This window comes from Temnothorax longispinosus, chromosome 3 (genome assembly GCF_030848805.1).
Source record: "Temnothorax longispinosus isolate EJ_2023e chromosome 3, Tlon_JGU_v1, whole genome shotgun sequence".
NCBI lineage: Eukaryota > Metazoa > Arthropoda > Insecta > Hymenoptera > Formicidae > Temnothorax > Temnothorax longispinosus.
Window position 1 is genome coordinate 4608392 of NC_092360.1, and position 20395 is coordinate 4628786.

Genomic DNA, 20395 nt, shown 5'->3' on the forward strand with positions numbered 1-20395 from the left:
GAGATAGTAGCATCTTTGCTGTAAGGCGATAACTTCTTTCTTTATTAACATAAGATTAAGGAGAGACAGAGAAGAAGAAAGATCATGATGCGGCATTGGTTCCTAATACATCACGGTTTTTATATTAAACCGTTCTACATTTCGATTTAGCTGATATTTCAACTGCCAATATCAAGATTGAGTATCGATATATCGAATAGTCGTAGCAAAAAATGCATAAGAATTATTCGCATTGTTGCGCGCAATTATCATCTCAATTCTTTATGGCGTATAATTCTAGTATTTAAAAAAATATTATTATTGTATATAATTTTACATAATTTTGTCGAGATGTTTGTAGTATAAAAATATTGTTATGAAATATTTGTGTGTCTACAGACATTTTATGAATATAAAGATATGAAAATTATGTAATGCAATTCTTGTGCGAATCGAAAATTACGCTTTCCCAATATGTCCATCTCTATGCGAGCATGTTCATCAAGGACTCGTCTATAACAAGAGCCCAAGAAACATGAGTCGTCGGAAAGAAGAACGTTCGCCGAATCGATGGACAGAAAAAGAAGCGAGAGACGGTAAATATCTTCAAGGTGATGTATTTACGTTGCACGCAGCTGCTTTCAAACGATCGCGATGACGTATAGTAGCAAAACATCAATCATTAACGATAACAATTGGGTGGATTTTGTGTCTTTATATCGAGATGCACAAATGGTTCTTTTGCGTGCCTGGATTTACCCGCTTGACGAAAGAATCATGCAACCTTCTTAATGCATTGCTCTTCCTGTCTTATACCGATGTACATATATCGTATTAATGAAATAAAAGGTAAAATATAAAGCTCCAAATCCAGATGTAAGGATGTAACCACAGCTTATTGAGCTTATATAATAAATTCAGAGGAAAATCCTTTCAGCAATGTCGCATTTATTTCATTAGAAACATAAATGTTTCTAATCTGTACACAGACACATTTGCTCTTCGAAAAAAGAAGTTTTCGTTAGCAAAATTCAAGTTTAAAGCGATTATATTCCCCATCCGGACATCAGTTTAATTACATATTTACATCGATTTTTATCTCGTAATAGCGGTCGTGATCAGGTAATACGCTTCGATTTAGCGAAAGTACAATCGCCGATTTAATTACATGACTGGAGAGAGGTTTTGTTTTTTTATGCGAAGAAAAAAAAGGGGAGATAAGTTATTGTTCGGGATCGGCTCGTAAAGAAGTTTGGCGGCGCGCCCCGGTTCTCGTACGCAGCGATTACGAAACGAAGCGAAGCGAAGCGGCGTGGCCCCGACGAAAACGACCGCGTCTCGGGGTCTCGGACTGCACTGCACATCGCGATGCAACGTGCGCGCCGCGAGGAGGAGACGCCCGTGCATTATCCCTGCAATTACGGAGGAGTCGTACGTGCCCGTCCCGATTACCGTGAAACACAGCGTGCAACAAGTGTACGGCCGATCGGTGGGACGTCAATCAAAAGTCGAAAGCCATTAATTGGCGTGGACGTGCACGCACGTTGTCGGGTCGAAAGCGTGAGACACGTATCTTCCTCGCGCGGGAGAGGAGGACCGAGGAGGCTACCTCCTGTTTTTCGAGGCGCGCACGAGGAGACCCAGATCCGAAGAGCGCCGTTTGCCTCGAGAGTGCGTTTGTGCGTTTTCTTTCCTTTCTTATTTTATCGCTCGTTTTTTTTCTGCAAGGTGCCGCGAGATCGAAAGCGCACGATCTGGAACGCGGCGGGATGTACGGGCGAAACTCGTGTTAATAACGATGACTCGTAGCAAAAAAACGGCCGGTGTGTATTAAGCACAAATTGATGATAATAAGCGCAAGTACGATTGATACGCGAAAGATGCCGAGATCACCTCTCTATTGCGCAATATATATACCTATATGTATATAATTACAAGAAAAATATTTCGGAATTACAAAAATGTCATAATTACTTTCATCCGTAATTTTGCGATGCGTTATTCTTTAGCCTCGATTATTATATGACTTGACTCTAACAGATACTTAAAGTCAAATTGAGTAGGTATAATATATTATGTTTCTTTGTAATTATGTAAATTAATTTAAGATTGCTACACTCTAATAATAATTTATACATGCTATATATACATATGTTAATTAATATATTTATATTATTCAAAGACACATATTTTTTACCTAAAAACATGATTTTACAAACTTATTATATTATATAAAAATATACCGTGTTTCGTTTATGAATTTATTTTTATCAAACGAACCAGGTAGCTTCCTAAAGAACTTTCATTTCGGACAAAGTAAGCACCATCGCTCAAACGTGAGAGACATGAGAACGAGAGAACGTTAATTTCTCCGGTTTCGAAAAGGCAGGGCGCCGCGCCGGTGCAGTGGCCGGAACGAGTGATTCTGAGACACCCACGTGGCCGGAGGCGCGTTATATCTCGGCGCGGCGCGGCGCGCTAAATCATCACGCTGATGAATGCGAGATCTATCTCGCCGCGTTTTCCCTATAAATTTTCAGGGGCACGATGCACGCGCGAGACAAGAGAGCCCGCGCACGCATCGGGCACGCACGTGGGCGAGAGAACTACGGTGCGCAACGATAACGGATATGGATATTGCGGCCCTTTAGAGAGCTGGCCATCGCGGCGCATCGCGCGGAGGAAGCGCAATGGTCGGGGCCCCGTACCGGGCGAACACGCCCGGCTGTTGCTCCTCGGGTTTATCGAGAGTAATACTTCGCGGAATATCTCCGCCACCCAAGTTTCGTATTTCATCGTCGTGGAATAACACGACCCGGGATTATTATCCGTGAACTCGTCGTTAGCCTCAGTTTGTACAGCGTGCCCCACGGGCTTTTTGTATTTCGTTTCGTCTACGAACCGTTTGGCCAGTTTACAACCGAGTTTTCGTTAATTAAAATATTGAATTTAACTGAAAGCGATAAATCTCGTGTTGAACAATGTAGGTAGTAGTTTAAAAGAATAACAAATATTATAATAAATCTCATTTCTTCTGATTTTAAGCTGTTACTTTACTTTAATACAATTTTAATTTTACATAAAATATATAGCTAACATTGTATTTTAAGAACAAGGAAAATAGCATCGAATTAAATTTTATAAAAAAGAAACTGATTCTTTCTTGGGAAAAAATTTCTTCCTGTCATTTAAACGTTCTATATAATATATTTCTTCAGAGGAATTTTTCATGTTAAGAATAAAGAATTGTTGTGGAAGGTTAAAGGTTGACGAATACAAGATACAGTTTTACTTTCGTGTTTCGTTATTACGGATTAATGATATAGTATTATTGTTGGACACGAAATCGCCGGTACCGTTTGTCGCGCAATCAAAATATCCTTAACGTAGGCTTATATGAGCATTGTTAGTGGAATATCTCTTTCGTCAGGCGGAAATGATTTTTATCGTGAAAAGAATGCCTGGTTCATAAACTTTAAGTATTCTGACGAGCGGTTAATATTGCGACATATAGTTGTTTCAACGAGAACGCCCCGCTGTTGTTATTACGAGAAAACGGAACGTCGACGACCACGTAAAGATCTGCGTGAAGTAATTTATTCTTATTTAATTACGGCACTTAGGTATGTGCAAAATAGTGGAAATTCATCCCGCGAGTAACACGGTAGTTCGGATATTTTCAGGGAATAATTTCCTTAACGAAAGCTGTTAATTATCATGTAAGACGCGCCTCGAAAATGCCTTTCAGATCCGTATGTGGGTTAATACTGGGTTAATACGGTGTGATGATCGAACCGATATTAAACCGTCGCGCTCGCAAAGTCCGTACGCAATTATTTCTTAACGATCGAGGCATACCGTGCTCGTCTGCTGTGGATTTTTAATCGAAATCCATGCACATATGGGCGCGCTTATAATTATACACTCTTCTTTAGACGATTAACACGTCGTCAATCATGTATCTCTTTCTGGCTTTGTTTTTTTAGTATTTTTAGCAAGTGCATTCCTTAGAACGGTTTTTCCTGTGATTGTTCATAAATTTTTACTTTTTTTTATCATAAAATTTTTATCTCATAGAGCTTAGTTCTTGAACATAAATTATCCTTCTCTCTTTATCGTTGCGCATTATTGGAAACTATTAAATAGATTAGAAAAAAACTTGTATGTTCGACAGATCTATTGAGATTACTCTTGCATGAGATTTGATAGAATTATTGAGACCTATATTACGACAGCGTAGGATTACTCAAAACGTTTTTCTCTCTGGCTTCGATTTTATATCCTCGCTTTCCTCGGCACTCGATCACCTGCCATAAAACTGATGTCTATATCGCACCTGAATTTCATAGTGCGTTTCTACATTCAGAAAGTGCCTTTCGTAAAATCATACTTCTCGCTCTATCGAAATAGATATAATAAAAATACTTTTATAGTGTTAACACAATTTTTAAATTTTTGATATAATTAATGGTCTTCTGATTTATCCCGAGTGAGTTTAAATTTTTCCACGTAAAACCTATGCGTAAAATTTTATACGTTAGGAAAAAATTCTGGAAATTCAAAAAATAAAGATCTGAAGATAAGGATACTTCGCATCACTAGGTATACAAAAATTATGTGTGTGATAATAATTTTATTATTTTATTCACGATCGATCAATATTCTTTGATAGAATTATCAATCTCTCAAGTATATTTCTAAACAAATTTTAACTTAAAAAAGTTTTAATAAAAGTTCCGAAAAATCATTAAAGCTTATTTAGTCTTGTTTTATCGTCTTGAAAGCTATTCATGAAGAATTATCATTTTTTAAATTTATTTAATTATTAAGTAATTTAAAATGTAATTTAATTGTTGAACATTGGTAAGATTTGACTACTGTTATATTTCAAATATGTATGTTTAGAGGACAAGTACTAGCTGGTTACATATATCCAGCTATAAAAAAAAAGTAATATAGTGAATGCTGTGTACGCAAGAAACGATAGAGAAACTAGAGAATTAATATCTATGATAGAAGATAAGATAAAGTTTAATTTTGCTATTAGGGGATTTTTACGCGCGTTGAAGAATGCGCGCCACATTCGCCATAAGATATCTTCACTGAATTTGACTCACGCAGGGTGTGTTCATAGATTTATTTCTTCGCGCCGCGCCGCTCCGCGCGGTTATTACCGTGTCTCTCGGCATGCCTGCGATAGGTACCTCCGGCAGCAAATAAATACAGTCGGGATGTGGTAATAGATAAAAGATCGGTTGGAAAATCGAACGACGTGCGTTTCAGCGAATCGGCGTTCCTCAATGTAACAAAGTGGAGAGCGCGTGATTGCACACAGTTTACGGCGTTACGTCGACGGCACGTTTTACATTTACGCATTACCGGCGCATTATACACCGGCGTGACACGCCAAACGACTTACGAAGTATTCGTTCGAGTCTCGGCGGTCGAATCGCTATAGAAAATGTCAAACGCGCTCGTGATTCACGGTAAAGCAATAAATAATTAATTTGCGCCGGAACATTTTTGTACGAGCTGCTTAAGAGCGGCGGTGTTTCTCGGTAAGTGGCAAAACAAATTGTTTTCGCACCACAGTTTCTGTACACTGGTATGCGATTCGAGTGCTAATTTACGGCGTGACTTAAATTGATTAATCTCGTTGTTGCAGGAATTATAATTAGTCGGTGATCCTCACGATACGAAGTTCAAATAAATACTTGAGAAGTAGACTTTGTAAAGATTTTGCAGACTCGGAATCTAGAAATGCGAAACCGTTCGCGTGACTCATTATGTGGCGCGACTTAAATTAATTAATCTCACTGTTGGGTGAATTTGTCGGCGGTCCTCACGGTAAAGTGAATTTACTCACGGAAGTTGATATAAAAATTTTTCTGAGAGATACATGAGGAGTAGAGACTTCGTAGACTTCGGTGGAAAAGTCTGAAACGTGAAACCGTTCGTGCGTCGCGAGTGTCGCGACCCGCGACTCATTATGCGCGACTTGGTGCGACTTCGTGCGTCGGTGTCGTCGCATGCACACGCATTGCACGCAGACGTGTTCGCGCGACATCAATAGCGCATACCTGTGTAAGCAGGGTGTATTGTCTTATAGAAATAGCGCAAACGCTCGATTATGCTTTTAGGAGTATATACAGCGATATATATAGTTTACGGCGTCGACTTTCCGTATTGTTCTCAACAAAACGAACCGCGCCGACGTTGAATCAATAATCGGCGCGCCATTCGTGGTCTCCGGCCTTTGTTCGCGGGTTACTAAATTGTTGTCTGAGCCCCAATAGAGATTTGAGCGTTGCGCCCGACCGACCGTCGAATGTGTCCGCGCGATATGGCTGTTTCCGTTGGTTTACGCGTGCACACATTTCGCGTTAATAATACTTATTAAGTTGTCGGAACGGAGGAATGAAACACCGTACTCGCATCTCTGGTGAGATTTAATTCGATATCTTGAGCAGCCCCGGGAAACGTCAGGAAAATATCACGTGGAAAACTTTGATATTACTCGGAATATCTTCAAGTATAAGAAAAGAGCGACATGATACATGTATACAGACACCTATTTCGAAGAAAATTTAATTCGATTTTTATGAAATAAAATTTTACAACATAATTTATTACTAACACAAAATACGTACATACATGTATTTTGCATTAGTAATAATTTATATATAAACTATAATTATGAAAAATATAAAATTTAACATTTTTACAAGGCGACGTTAGTAAATTATCAACATACGCATTGTAATAATTTCATTTAATTATCCAAGAAATTATGCTTTTTATGAAAAGCGATTACGTGTTGGCAAAGTCATGAATTACATCACGCACGAGTGTAACAATTGTTAAGTAAAAATCTTCTGCTACCATACTAAAGGCGATCGTGACTGAGCCGAGTCTCAGAACATATGTTAGGAAATGCAAAATAACGCGGTCGAATCTATCACGGAGATAAAGCATCGGTGGTAACGTATTTGAAATAAATAAGTAGACATACCGGGAGTTTGCAAAACGGATCCCCGTCGACGTGCCCCGAACGAATAATCAGTTAATTCTCCCGCCGATATCCAACAGGCATCATTATTACGATCGTGTAAGCGTTGCATTGTGTGCCGTGTCGTTACAAGGCGTGGCACTTTGCGCACCAAGGAAGCACTGATACGCCGGCGGTGATAGCGTGGCACACGAGAGCCGGTGTGTGCCTTTCGACTTCCAGGACGCTATCGCGGCCAGAGCGCTCGTGCTATCCTGGGTACCGGGACACGGAAACACCGGTGTGTGTGTACTTTCAGGATTAGTGGCAGCCAGCTGCACCGCATTTGCTTCGCGTGACGTATTGCTCATTTCAGATTTTTCCTCTTCCAGCAGAGATCAAGAAGCAAACGTATATGGATCGTTCTGTATCAAATCGCACAAGTTTTGGAGCAAATTATCGGAGTTTAATATCCGTTGGCAATCACATTTTTACACCTGTCTAAAATTGGCGCGTCGATACAAGAAACGAGAAGGCAAAGATAAGGATCGGCAAAGGATTATAAAAATTGAATGACGTTATTTTCCCCGCTCATTTATTATGCATATCGATTCATTATCGCTATCGTATTTATAACTGTATATCCACAGCGCGGATACATACTGGTCACAGAAAACAAAATGTCACCCGCGTATAATCTTCCTTTGAGTACCTATACCAATCCACTAATATACGTCTATCTAATACACATCGGACAGACTCGATTTTTAACGAGCGCGCTTTTCTCATTGGAAGCGAGTCACACGCGTCTGCAAGACGAAGGATGCCTCCCTCCCCCCATCTAACAGGCCTTTAATCCTGTTCTCCGCCCGGATACTGGTTCGTCCATCCTCGTTATCTCTAACTGTATTTCTAAAATAAACGCGCCGCAATATCGCGCCGACCCGCCATGCAAGTCCGTCCGTCTCACACCCTCTTCTGAGCCGCTTTTTCCGACCGATTCTCGGAGACGCTTCGCGGTCGACCTCTCGCGAAATCGCGACTGTCGTAAACGACGGAGGAGCGTTTCGTAAACGCCGTTCTTTGACATATCCCGAGCCGATGGAGTTCGGCGCGGCGCGGCGCGTTGCGATCAGCGCCCCGCGTTCCGATTCTCACGTATAGATCTTCGCACACAACTCGATCCTTTGGCTTTGTCGAAGGATCATGCGCATGTGAGTCAAGTCGTGGCCGAAGCCGGAGAATCTTTCTTTGTCAGGGTTTCCCATAGCGTCCTCCTCGCTTTCGAATGTTCGATCCGCGACGTCGCTTGTCGCGGCCGCTCTTACAAGGAGTTCGTTATGTGGAAAAAGCGACTTGGTCGCGCCGGCTGACGTGAGTCCGCGTAACTCCGGACAATTCGCGTCTTATTATTTTCAGCGATTTTTTTTTTAGCGAAATGTTCCCATCCTTGTCAATAGTTATCCCCGTAAAGCGCAACTTTTTTTAATAAATTTGTTTCTTATATTATTTCTCTAAATTGTATAAGAAAAATAAACAATTTCTCTAAATAATAATCTATATATAAAGTATATAATATATATAATAATATATATAAAGTATCCTTTCTAATTCTCTCTATATCTGTTGTATATTTCGCTCGTATCAATCTTCTTTGCTTACTTCTTAATTACTGCATCACGTTCTTTGCATATTCTCATCTTTACTTTTTCTATCCTTTCATATCACAATAGAGATATACAATATAATAACATCGCTTATACATCTTAATCGACAGGAATTATTTTCTAGGGGAGGGACGCGTTTTCTCTTTTAATGATTTATTTACACTGCGTGTATTAATAAGTATGTGTTACGCCTCCGCACGGTCGAATAGACCAGAGGTTGAGGCCGATGAGTTATACTCACGCGATACGCGCGGGGCTCGCGTCTCATTTACTTATCCTAACGGGCATTGATAAACGCTGTCGCGTCTTCTCTTTGGCGCCCTAGTTCTCACGCGTGTAACGCCGCGCCGCAACCGCGGCGCGCCGTTGTGGGATTCTATCTGAAAACTATATCTATAGAAACGCGCGACTTCGTCGCCGGCGAAGCGAGAGCTCAGGAATTCGCGCTTCTCGCATAAGCGAGCGAAATAATTATTCGCGCCGCGGTGGGAAAATTATTCCAGCGGATCGATCACACCGGAAATGCGCGTGAAAAAAAAGACGCGCGATTCGCGATAGCCTCGCCGGACTCGTTTGTACCGCACGATATATCGATTAATCCTTTCACTGCCAATATTTTCTTTTTTTTTACGGTAAAAAAAAACCGCGGGTATCGCGCGCTGAATCGCGGCCGATCACTTTAAAGAACACCGGAAGCTCCGGTCTCCTTTGATCGCGATCGAATCACGTGTTCACGTGCTTGATTCTTCTTTTTTCGATCCGATCCTCCGCAGATTTCGCGATGAGTCAAATTGGGGGAGAAAGAATTAACGGTCTACTCCGTAAAGATGGAAATATTACGACAAAGTGAATCATATTGCAATTTTTCTTAAAAGCCACGAACCTTTCTTTAGATCTTCGAGATATTCATGACTTGAGCGCACTACTGTGTGTGCAATGCTTAATAGATAAATCAGCTTTAAGTAGAGTGTTCCGGCGAGTAATGTCAGACCGAGTAAATCGCGAAGTCAGTCCGTCGAAATAGGTCTTTAACTTCGAAATCGATCACGTATTCTCGGCAGCGAGCGCAAGAAAGATCGATTCACGATCGAGCGCCGGCGCGGCACGACGTCGACGCATGGAGTGGCGACTGGCGCGGGGTAGCGTCGGAGATATTGCGCATCGTTCCCTGAGAATCGATCAGTGATTAGAATGGGACCGCAGCTCCATTCGGGTATCACTAACACTGAGTGGGCGTAATTTTATGTAATAAAAAGTCAGCAAAGGAATAACTCACCGGCCGATGCGCAGCAGCGGAGTTGTACACTGCGTTGATCTGTAACATAGAAATATTTCTACATTGAAGCAAAACATATCCCAGATAATCAATACTTGAAGTAAATAATTACGCGCTCGTTAAATTTTTAAAACGTTATTTTAATAAATATTTCTGATTTTAAAATATTAATGCAAGAAATATTCGCGGCTGCCGCAAGCGGCTACATATTTCCACGTTGACTCGTTCGCATAATTAATCCGCGAAAAATCGTGCAAGTAATATCACGACCGTACGAATAAGAGAGAGACGCGATGTTCGCGACGTAATATTTCTTCTCGCATATACCGGAGATTGAAATTGCTCCGACGAAATTGCACCAAAGTTAAACTTGGAAAGTGGCGGAATCCGCCACATCAGAACAGCAAAATAATAAACAAATGGCAATTACCTCACGGTTGCTCCGCCGTTGCCCGATGCCTCCTAGGCCTCCTCCTCCTCTCCTCAGTCCTCCACTCCTCCCCCGATGTCGCATCTCTGTCGGCGCACTCACTCACTCGTTCACTTGACTCGTACATGAGGGAAAATATCGTCACTTATGATCGCGCGACACTTTCGACACTTTGCACGCGGCACTCCCGGTATTATAATCTCGCGACACGACGCGTAATTAATTACACGGCGACGGAAGAATTGCGGTGGAAAAGCTACGAACGAAGCTGTACGATCCGCTCGACGTCCGTCGATGTCCCGCAACCCCCGCAGGTAGACGCTAACATGGCGGAGATAATTTAATGAATCGCGCGGCCAACTTCACTCGCCACCTAGAAGCAAGTGAAGCAACCGTCGCGAGGACACTACACTTGCTGCTTGTCAAGTGATTTATTTAGTTAACCGCAATTAAATTATCGATTTATGAACACTGTCTATCTCACGATCGCCAAATATCAAAACACGATAAAATACGAGGTTAAACGTAAGACGTTAAGACTGTGATCTGTGATTGCTAATTAAACACGTCGCGGCGTTACTCGATTTAGGATTCGCTCGTATCTTTCATCCGTGTTCCGAAAACGACGACAAATTCACTCCGAAGCCACGACGCGAGAGGCGAGCCAAGTTGACGGCTGAGAAAAGCGAAGTTCGAAAGAATAATGTAATTTAAAGTCAGTATTATCGAACACGATATATCTCGGTATCGGTATCGCGAAGAGTACATGTATTAAATACACATTCGATATCACATATCACACATATATCACATAAGTACATATATAACAGTTTTCCGTAATCCGAAAACGGAGTCCGCGACGATACGTACGTTACTCCGCGCAACGATCTACGATCCGAGAGTCAGTAAATTCCAAGACGAGGTCGCGTGACGCGGGCGCCGCGCCGCGACTTTGCTGTAAACATGATGGAGTGGGGGTAGAGTGACTAGCACGGTGCGCGTCTCGGTGTGTCTAGTTACTTTACTCCCGCTCTATCCCCATTATTCGTGTTGCCGCGACGCTCGCGACCCCGTCGTTGCTCTCGGATCGCGTTGCGGAGTAACATACGAATCGCCGAGCAGCCGGTGTTTCAGATTGCACATTACAGAAAACTGATACATCGAATGATTATAGCTAATACATGTGCTTCGCGGAAATTCTTCGGACACGAGGTATAATACGCGATCGATAATACTGACTTGTCAGAACGCAGCCGACGGTCCAATGAGGAAAATTTGTTTTCGAAAAAGAAATTCTTTCATTGTACCATCGCTTGCGTTCCAAAAAACGCGCGGGCATGACCGCTCTCATCTTTCTCTCTGCTTCGACATACGACTGAATGTAGACCGGCCCTAATCGATCTCGCTTTCCTCAACCGTCAACTTGATTCGCCGCTCGCGTCTCGCGGCGTGTCATGCGGCTTCGGCATTGTCGTTTTCGGAACACGGATAAAGAATACGAGCGGACGAATCGGAGTAATGCCGCGACGTGTTTAATTAGCGTCATTAGCGATCACAGATCGCAGTCTCTATTAACGTCGTACGTATTTAACTTTGTATTTAATCATGTTTCGATATTTGGCGATCGTGGGAGATAGACACGAATGCGTATGTTCATAAATCGATGATTTAATTGCACTTAACCAAAATCGCTTAACAAGAGTGACAAAGCAGCAAGTGTAGCGTCCTCGCGACGGTACGAGAGTGGCGAGTGAAGTTGGCCGCGCGATTTACGGAATTATCTCCGCCATGTTAGCATCTACCTGCGGACATCGACGGGCGTCGAGCGGATCGTATAGCTTCGTTCGTAGCTTTTCCGCCGCAATTCTTCCGTCGCCGTGTAATTAAGTACGCGCCGCGTCGCGAGATTAATACCGGGAGTGCCGTGCAAAGTGTCGAAAGTGTCGCGCGATCATAAGTAACGATATTTTTACGCATGAACGAGTCAAGTGAACGAGTGAGTGAGTGCGCCGACGGAGATGCGACATCGGTGGAGGACCGAGGAGAGGAGGAGGGGGCCTAGGAGGCATCGGGCGACAACGGAGCAACCGTAGGGTGAGTGATTATTTATTTGTTATTTTACTGTCCTGTGGCGTGGCGGATTCCGCCGTCACTTTCTCGAGCGCGACTTGATTCCTATTACGTGACACTCATTACTCGTTCGAGATTTAACTCCGATGCAATTTCGCCGGAGACGCCGGAGTTCGATCTCCGACGTTTGCGAGATCGAAATCGAAAGATATTACGTCGCGAACGTCGCATCTCTCTCTCTTATTCGCACGGTCGTAGTATTATTTGCACGATTTTTCGCGAATTAATAATACAAACGAGTTAATGCGGAAATATGCAGCCGCTTGCGGCGACCGCGATTGTATATTTCTTGCATTAGCATTTTAAAATCAGATATTGGACGCTGTTTTAATGTAAAAATATTTCTATACGTTACAGATCACAACGCAGTGTTACAACTCCGCTGTTGCGCATCGGCCGGTGAGTTATTTTCTGAAGCATTATATACTGGAGCTGATCCCTCATCTCCGATTGATTTCTCATTCGAGCACATTTTTTGAAGACACGCCGGCCTCGATATCTCGCGAATTCTTGTCTGGATGAATGTTGCGATTGCCGTCGGTTGTCATAATCGCGCTTATAATTTCACGTTTACAATGTATCCGACCAAATGACCCTTAGTAATTACTAAGGGTTAATAGTTTGGATGCGATCGTTTTCATCGAGTCCGAGCAGGTATTCGTAAAGATGAAAAAGAAGTTATGAAATAAATGAAATTTGATATTCCTTCTCCGATGCAGCGCTGTATCGATAGGTTTTTTTCTTTTTATTCTGCGAGAGTGCAATATCTGACGTTTATCGAATCGCGTTTAATGATCATTAGAGAGCGATCGGGAGAAAGAAGAAACGATATTGCCGCGAGAAAGAAGTCGATTAAAGCGCGCATTTCGAAAAAAAATTGATATAATTATAATACCGATCTTATAATATAATTCTGAATATAAAAAAATTCTAAAAATTTATTTCTTAAAATAATAATGACAAAAGGATGCTAGATCTTGTGGACATGAGTATATTTTTCGTATCTGTCTAAATAAATTTTGACAATTATATTAAAGTTTTATTTATAAGTGTATTTAAATTTTAGTTGCTCAAATTGCTTTCTCTCATGATTGATAGATAGCAGCGTGTTAGATTTATTTAATTTATCTGATGCGATCTTTAATTAAAAATTGGAGAAAATAAAATCTTGATATTAGAGTCGGATAAATTAATCCTTCAATCTTTTGAAATTGGCCGTGGCGAGTGTTCCACAGTGGAACGGTGGTCACGCGACATTCACCCGAGGAAAAAGGAAGGCACGAAGAGCTCTCGGGATGGGTTTCTCTCTTTGGTGGTGAATTTCTCTTGCCGGTTGCTACCGGCTTATCTTGAGGCCGTCACGAAGAGCCGGTTGACTCAATGTTGCGACGTTTTTTAACATCTCGAGCAATCACTTTTGAAAACTTCGAAGAAGATTGGAAGAAACACTTCGTTAAATATTACAGATCTGTTTCTATATGTATGTGTCGGTCGTGATGAGTTATTGCAATCTTATCGCGACATTTTATAAAAACAACCTGTAAATATCATTTCATTTCAATTTATGAGCGTTTATAGAACGTATAATATCCATAAATTACGAAGCGTCCATGCCTTGCTTTTCTTATTACTGCCAAGAATGTCCGAAAGAAAAAAAGCGGCGAGCGTATAATACAACCTTGCGAAATATGCAAGTGTTCTCGGATGATACCTTCGCGAAGCATCGAGACGTTTAGCGCGAGGGGTACGAGAGGAAGGGAGAGGAATGCGAATAGCGAGGGGGCGAGGGAGATTAAAAGAGGGAGAGACTTTGTCGGTTGGCAAAGTCGAGGCTGCCGAGCCACGACTTGACATCGCTGACCCATGGCGTTTCACGATACATGAAGAGGTCGCCGAGGAACGCCGAGATCGCTACTTGAACGAGCGTACCGCCCGTTAAGTAGGCGGCACGAACGATCCCGACGGATTAATCGCGGAAAGTGTGAAGCGACCTGAAGCGCACGGTAGGTCTACCCGGCAGCGAACCGTTGCTAATTCGCAACCGAGGAGGCCGCGGAGCCGCCGTGAACGCCGACACTGTGCGAATTTAAGATTCCTCGCGGCGTATTACACAGGCCGCCGCCTGAAAAGGTATCCATCAGTGGTGCAAGCTTGTACTTGGGGCAATTTACGGCGAATCTTCTCGGCATAAATTCAACGCGAAGCTTGATTACCGGACCCAGCACCGTGACAGAGAATTTCAACCGTTTAGCCGAGATAAAAAGATATATTCCGAATCAGGAATGGGATGCGAGCATTGTTGTATTAATTTAGAGATCCTTATCTTTTGAGCGTTAATTTCTATGAACATTAGCCACGGACATATATTATATTGCTACATGGAGAGAAAGCTCATCTCTTAATCTCCTTTATTTTGTACTCGTTCTTGAATCCTTAATAACGATGAATATATACAGCATTTAATTACTCCGTTATTCGATCTGCGTTATACAATGTAGTTATTGACAGGTATACCTGTTCAGATAAGTAATGGATAGGCGTGCGGAGTAATCTAAGATATTGCAAAGTACGGAACGGCTTGAATAATCTAGCAACTTTGCCGGTGAAACGCATCCAGGCGTTGCTAATTTCAGCGTATATGCAACGATGTATCGGAATGATACCCGATTCTCGTCAGAGGGAACGAAAGTGCAGCGGCTGCAGCGGCCGCGCGTCGGGCTTTGCTCTCGGCAGCATGGCAATCGCCGATCCGATTACATATTCATATTTTTAGCGTGCAACTATTTTCGCAGAGTCGCAATTAACGCAGGGTTGAGAAAATTAGAGTACCGTTGGAAAATCAATGTCTGCGAGACGTGCTTAGCAAATTGCCGTACGCACGCTGCAATTTATTCTGTTTTGCAAAACCTACAAAGTACAGTCATCTCGTCATTTACGGCTCGGCGGTGATCTGTACAGATTAACGTTACAAAATGAGTACCGAATAATTAAAACGGCCTGTAAGCTTTTTTATAAACCTCTTGACCCGACGAAGAAACTTGCTGCATAAATCATTACATTCATTACGCGTCAAACCAAAAACTTGTAACGGACGTACGTTTTTTGTGACATACTTTTTAACATAATATTTTAAAATATAATTTAATATTTAAAGTCAATGATACATAAGTTCGTCAGTTATATTCTACAGCGCTTTTTTCTATTATCACTGTAATCGGACGCGCCTCGATTTGCAGTCTCTTTAATACCGTTTATTTATATTTAATTCTCCCGTCGCGAAAGGGAACGGAGTGACACGAAAGCACAACTGATTGAAGCAATATGAAGAAATTCGGCGAACCGGAACGAATCCGGAACGTCAGAGTAGTAGAGCGTTCTTGCTTCTTGCGAGCACCTTCACCTGGAAGAGTGGACATCCTTGAAGACCTCTCTCCCTCCCGGCTTTTTTCATCGTGTCAATTATCCTGTAGCGGATATTCTCGCGGCTCGAATTAATCTCCACTCGAATTAATTCCTGATTCCGGAGCGCGAGCGAGCTACTCACACGTTTACGTCACGATGTAAAATCACGCGCTCGTGGTTCACCCCGTGCAACGGAAACGTGCACGTGAATTTTAGCGATTAGATCGTGACCGCTTACCGAGGGATCGTCATGCCGGAGAAGAGCAGTTATTAATTATGCTTGTCGGATGAGGGTCAATATCGTTTATCGGCGAACTTAATCATCACTCAAAGCGTGCCCGCTGACAGCTCGTTTGTGATCGTGAAACTTAAATGCGCGCGGCGCAAGGCATTTAAAAACTAGCGGAGCGAAATTGCCCGGCCCGACCGATTTCGCCGTCGCCGTTCTGAAGTAACGGAAAGAGGCTACGGGTCCAAGGTACAGGGAGGATAAACGTTTGCGGGTCAAACATGACCTCGTGAGCCCCGCGTATTCCCCGCGGTCACTCCTGTTTCTACACGTGTTTGCACAAAATTATTATCGCGTCAGTGGACGGCGTCGTAAGAAAATATTTTTCGAATACAGTCTCCCGGCGTGGCTGTACTCCCGTCATTGTTGTTGCACACGTTTTGCGCACGGTCGAAGCTGCGGTTACAGTTGCCGAAATCTCTTCGAAAACATTCCTCGCACCTCTCGTTTCTTTCGTTTTTACTCTCAACCAGTTTAAAGGAGGCGCTCGAGACGTCGACGCCACGTTGCGACGGTTAAAACGACGAACACGAGTGACTCTCCGCTGACCTCCTTTGTAATCTTCATTCGAGGCTTCATTAATTTCGCCTTAATCCGATCGCAAACAGATCGGATCTTCTCGCAACATAACTCGCTTTTACTCGGCGCATGAAAATATATTTATTACAGCTACTCAAAATATTCGATAATTTAGCCTCTTCCGGTAATCGGTGAATGCAATTAGTCAGAGAAAGCGCCGATATCTTCAATCAGACTTTCGCAGAACCATCCATAATGGAGATTACTTGATATTTTCCGTTATCCAATACGTGATGTTACAACGTAAATATTACAAACATAATGATGAAATAAACGATCCTGACGTGCGAGTAAATTATGTTCTTTAACATCGGATATTTTTCGTGAATTAATGTTCTGCGGACAAAACTTGTCGCCAGGTACACCGTTTATATATCTGTATCAGAGAAAAATATTGGAAATATAAAAGCAACGCGTGAAGGCAATACCGTGTCTTGCATAATATGCATACGGAAAGGAAGCAATAAAACGTTATATTTTATTACATATTAGTTTGCGCTTACGCACCAAGTAAAGAATATATTCCGGCAACGATAATATATTTTTATTTTTCTTCGCAAATATACTTTATTATCCGCATTATTAGTTACATAGTTTTGATTTTGTTAAATCTTTAAATTCATCGTCACATGTATTTCTACTAATTAATATGCAGACTGAGAATCACACGACAAACACGTGGAAAGACATAATAAACGGTAGTCAGCGGTTTCTCTTCATAGTGCACATTTTGTAGCCTCGAAACATTTCGGTGAGTAATATACCTACCTTCAAGTAACAGCAATTAATTTTATTTTGGCGGTCAGATGTCACTTAGAATAGACACCTGCTGACCGAGGTGACTTTCGAATCAATTTTGATTAATATCATTTTATTGCCAGCTCGCTTCCATCTTAATTTTACTGTCACGAAAAGTGATGGGCCGAAGGACTTCGGCGACGGCGGCGGCGTGCGTTTATTCCGCCGCGCTGCCCAAGTTAGTTTGTTTTGTCATTGCAGCCGCAACAACCGATTAACATTTAAATTCGGTAGAAATTATCACGTCCGTCACAGAGCCGGGCGGGCGTGTCGGAAATTCAAGGCGACCCGACGATCTGTAAACCGTGACATGAGTTGCGTGCTCGTTGGGAAACGAGTCGGTGAAATATATTAGGCTATCGATGCCTCAAGGGCAACGACGAGCAGCTCGTAAATCATCCGGGTCCGTCGGCCGAGTTTCTTTCCCCGGGTGGAGCTTTGCGTTCGTAATTGGTTACGAACTAACTCGATTCGTTCAGCTGTCAGTGAATCCGCCGGGTATTGATTTCTCCGACGGGAATCCGTAGGCGATATTATTCGGAAGAGCTAGCCGGCGAGAAATTAATAACAATTATGCTACGCGGATATCAAAAGAAACAAACTACACGGCGCGATTGATCCGCGATGATTCCAATCGCGGATTATTAAATCATACGTTTGGCCGACTATATCGGAGCCCGGCGTGATTCCAACACTGATTATTGCGCAATTGCGTAATTATCTGCGATTAAATTGCCCGCACGCTTCGGAAGGAGGGAATTTCTTTCGTCAGCTGTGAGAAAGTAAATCGGAAAAGGATAATTAGTAAAGTGATGATATATGAAGGAAGGAATAATTTTATAGAAGCAAACATATATAATTTTGATGTCTTTTTATTTTCTTACAACTGAAATATTATTTCGGGAAAGCCTCGTACTGGAGAAAGTATATTATAAGATATCATGTATTGTTATTTGCGGTTAAACACAAATTTAATTAATAAATTTTAATTATTTTTTCCCTTATTTTACGGTTAATCTAAAAGTAAGATTATTACGATATTATGTCGGAATTACAAAGCTATACCACTTTGCAACATCTTGTGTATGCGCGTTACGCGGTTATAAATCCATGCTCCAGATTTCTTGCAAGACAGCGAACGCCGTCTTAAATTGTAGCTAAATAATCGGTATGCATCACGCATGCATGATTCATACAATTACGCGTGTTTTAACACGCGCGAGAGGGTTAATGTTCTCCGGTCTTTGACGGTATAATCGCGATATAATTTTTACACGCTACACTCGCCTCCCGCCATCCTCGGGCCGGACCTCGGCCTTACTGGCCGAGTCCTTTTTCCAGCCGTTGCGCTGGTCCTGCACAACCGACGAGACCGGTAACCGCTCTGCTATACTCCTTTCGAGAAAACCTGCAACGCCCGCGTACGTGCGTTTATGCCAAGGAGAGAACCGCGATAAGCGTCGACAAGCCGCGATGCAATTACGCGATACGCGATCGGGTGCGCGGACACCGGTGTGCGTCGATAGTTTTTGCAATGTGCTCGATCATAATCGGTCGACTTATCGAACCCTCCCTCCGTAGAATTAGTTCGTCAGCGCAACGCTTGGGTAACGCATAATCAGCGAGAATAAACAGGCAAATATCATCTGGCGGCTTACAGCCAGACACACCAGTCCTTTCTCTAACGCTTTTCAAATGTCTCGAGAGCGTGAACTGGATTTTTACGTGACTGAACATCAGAATTAAACGAATAAAAGATAAGACTGTAAAATCACTATAATTATTTTTGCGATATTCATATCGTTAAATTTTTCCTCTTGAATCTTTATTTTTCTAAAAGTACTGCGTCACAAGCACGCGTATCAAAGTTTATTGCGATAGTTCTTGATGACTCGCGTACTATGGGAAGTGCATACTTTTTGCGTCTTGTAGAATTCTTTACGGACTCGCCTATATCGCAGCAAAGCTGCATTTCCACGGTCGTTCGCACGCATTATGTATAAAGCGGCAAATCAATTTTCTGAGGTTGCGTGATATATCTGCGAGCAGTGTCTTTCAAAGTTAATAGAAAAGAAGCTTGAATTATATACGTATGCTCGGAGACGACCGGAAACTTACTCATTCGTCGGTCTCATTATGCGATGATTGTATGGCGTGGTACGTACGAGGGTCAGAGTTACGCACCTCGGCACTTTCGTAATCCGTTTTATAATGCAACTGTCCGCGGACACTCGACGTATACACGGGAGCATTAATGCCGTCCGATCCGCACATTCAACGGCGAGATTTCTCTGTAATATTCAAGAAACGTATCTTTTCGCTCACGCTACAATATGTAAATTTCGCGAAAGAACGGAAAGGATCCTTTTCGCGTATCGAACAGCAATTAATGCTATAATGATCATATTCAATCGCGTCAAATTACGTGCATGAGAAAAAAATAGATTTGCCTTTCAGTAGCGTTTCCTGGAAACGCTCGGCGATTCCCAAGAATTTTGCACAATCTTTAATAACCGACCTTAGAATTTACACAGACCATTTTTTTTTAACACTTTGACTGCTGTGCACACATCTGAGTGACGCATGACTTTCCATCACTCTTTCTTGCATGACGGTTTTATTTATCGGGAAAAATAATTTTGTTATACGTATTTCAGACATTAAAAAACAATGAAGAAATAAAACAATATATATATTGATGAAAATTAAAATAATACAATAATATATTGGATGTATTAAAAATAGAACAATTCATTTTTTATTTATCTTATATCTGTTTCAATCACAAAACGATTTAATATTTCGGTTTGTGATGGTTTTATTTATTTTATCTGAAATTATATCATTAAATATATAA

The 20395-nt window shown here is 42.0% G+C and overlaps 1 protein-coding gene across 1 annotated transcript in view; it reads right to left on the reverse strand.

The window, feature by feature from the left end:
* Positions 1-10539, reverse strand: part of LOC139809607 (uncharacterized) — a 92013-nt gene extending 81474 nt beyond the window's left edge. The window contains exons 1-2 of the mRNA XM_071772613.1: positions 10341-10539; positions 9911-9949 (exon numbers count right to left, since the gene is read on the reverse strand). The gene's annotated coding sequence lies outside the window, so the exon portion shown is untranslated. The remainder of the gene's footprint in view (positions 1-9910; positions 9950-10340) is intronic.
* Positions 10540-20395: the final 9856 nt, after the last annotated feature.